The sequence below is a fragment of the Saccopteryx bilineata genome, chromosome 1 (assembly GCF_036850765.1).
Source record: "Saccopteryx bilineata isolate mSacBil1 chromosome 1, mSacBil1_pri_phased_curated, whole genome shotgun sequence".
Lineage (NCBI taxonomy): Eukaryota > Metazoa > Chordata > Mammalia > Chiroptera > Emballonuridae > Saccopteryx > Saccopteryx bilineata.
The window spans coordinates 181,848,779-181,851,311 of NC_089490.1; the positions used below are offsets into that span (position 1 = coordinate 181,848,779).

Consider the following 2,533-nt stretch of genomic DNA (forward strand, 5'->3'; position numbering starts at 1 on the left):
CCAATTGCATCTAGTTATAAAATATGGTCTATTAATATACAGATTCTTTGAACTATGTTGAGACTTGTTTGTTGACCTCTATTATGAGGTCAGTTTTACAAATATACCATTTAACACATGTTCTAAAATAAATTTCATGCATGTGTTTCTTGGTTTTTAATCTAGGACTATATATGTCTAGGAAATCAAGCTGTTAATTTTGTTGTTAAATCTTTTATAGTCATTAATTTTTTGTCTGCTTGATATATCAGTTTCAGAGTGAGGTATGTTAAAATTTCTGTTTGTGGATTTTTCAGTTACTCCTTGTCATTCTATCAAATATGATTTGTATAGTTGATGCTAGGTTAGTAGTTCATACAAGATTAAAAGTGTTAATTCTTCCCAGTGAATTTAACATTTTATGTTTATGAAGTGCTCACCAAGATTAGGGGATATTTTATCATTTCAAATTTATTTTGAAATATCCCTTAATTTTTGTGAGCAGTATATTTAAAAGGATTAAAATCTATTTTACCTGTATTAATATAACTATATATGATTTCTTTTAGTTGATATTTGTATAATATTCTTTTTTAATTGGTTACTTTCAATATTTCTGTTCCTTATATGTTAGATATGTCCTTATGAATAGCATAGAGCTAATATTAAAAATAAATTTGAAAGTTTCCATCTTTAACTGTCAACTTTAGTCCATTTACATTTATTATGATTGTTTATACATTTAAACTTAATTATTTTTACCATCTTGTGCTATTTATTTGAATTTTTGAATACCTCTTTCCTTTGTTTTGTGTCTTCTTTGATTGAGAAGTTTTTTGGTAAAGCATTTTCTCCATTACTTTCTTGCAAATTATAAACTCTATATTCATTATTTATTAGTTATCTTTAAAAAAGTTTACTTCTACTTAACGAAGCCTAAAGTTATTTACTATCACTTACTTTTTATTTATTATTTTATTTTATTTTTAGTGAAACAGAAAGAGGGACAGACAGACAGGAAGGGAGAGAGATGAGAAGCATCAACTCGTAGTTGCAGCACCTTAGTTGTTAATTGATTGCTTTCTCATACATGCCTTGACTGTGGGGCACCAGCTGAGCCAGTGACCCCTTGCTCAAGCCAGTGACCTTGGGCTTCAAGTCAGTGATCGTGGGCTTCAAGCCAGTGACCTTTGGGCTCAAGCCAGTGACCATGGGGTCATGTCTATGATCTCATGCTCAAGGCTGTGACCCTGTGCTAAAGCTGGATGAGCCCATGCTCAAATCAGCGACCTACGGGTTTTGAACCTGAGTCCTCAGCATCCCAGGTTAATGCTCTATCCACTGTGCCACCACCTGGTCAGGCTAGTATCTCTCACTTTTTAAAAAACTTTAGTACATTTAAGTTGACCACTCCCTCATATATTACACATTATTGATGACTGCTTTAAAAAAAATATATATATATCATATATACCACTCAGACTGCGTCCTCTCCCTCTTACTCTCCCAAAGGAAGAGAAGAATGATCATCAATGGCAAACGGCAGTTGCACAAGCAACACCAAGAGCTGGCTTCATGCTCAGGAGAGAACACTGCAACTCCTCCTCGTGGTTTTGGGTGCTCGATCAGAGAAACTTCTCTAGTAACAAACTATAGAAATGATCCCTGAAAGTATAGTCTTTATCACTGCTTTTTTTGATATCCCTAAATTATGCATTATTATTGTAGCTCTATACAGTAACTATTTATTTAGATTTACTTGCATATTTGCCCATTCTTGGCTTACATTTCTTCCTGCATCTTGGGTCTTCCTTCAGAGATAATTTCCTTTCTTCCAAACACACATTTTTTAAAGTTTCTTTCATGAACGTTTGTTGGCAATAAAGTCTCTCAGTTTATAAAAGTCTGATGGACTTTTATGTACCTTCAAATGGAGTTGATAGAGTTTTCTGATGACTGGAACAGAGGGTGATGTTAGGGGGGAAGAGGGTAGCCAAGAGAGTTTTTAGCAGTGTACTCCCCATAACAGGCATATAAGAAAACACTTACAGGTGGTGCAGTGAGAGACAACGAGGGCGTAGTGTTGCTTATAACAATATATGCTCCCCAATGGACATGTAGTTCCAAGGATTAAATCCCAGGCCCCTGAGAATTTTATAAACCCCCCTAGGCATTCATTCATTCCCCTGTTATTTTTCTATCCTACTAAATCTAACATTCATTTATTTGTTAATTATTTAATTTGTCATTTAAACAGATTTTTAAAGTACCTATTATAGGCTAGGCATAATGTTAGGCGCCAAAGACGTGAAAATAAGCACATCCTTCTGTGAACTTTGCCCCTGTGGTTCATACAGTCTCATGGGAGAACAAATAGTAACCAAGAAATCAGTCACATTTGGCTGTTGTTGTTGATGAATTGTCCTATGCAGGTGTAACTGCAAATTTAAATTTGTGAGGGTGCCAAGTGCTGTGAAGGACGGCTCCAGGTGCTCTGAGAACCTATGATGGAAGATCTGACTGTCGGGAGTCAGTCAGCCTCTCTGCGGAAGAA

At 35.1% G+C, this 2,533-nt stretch overlaps 1 non-coding gene across 1 annotated transcript; it reads right to left on the reverse strand.

The window, feature by feature from the left end:
* Positions 1 to 1,451: 1,451 nt before the first annotated feature.
* LOC136321500 (small nucleolar RNA U3) lies at positions 1,452 to 1,660 on the reverse strand. Its single transcript, XR_010728694.1, has one exon. It is a non-coding gene; the product is annotated as a small nucleolar RNA U3 (small nucleolar RNA).
* Between the last annotated feature and the right edge of the window lie 873 nt (positions 1,661 to 2,533).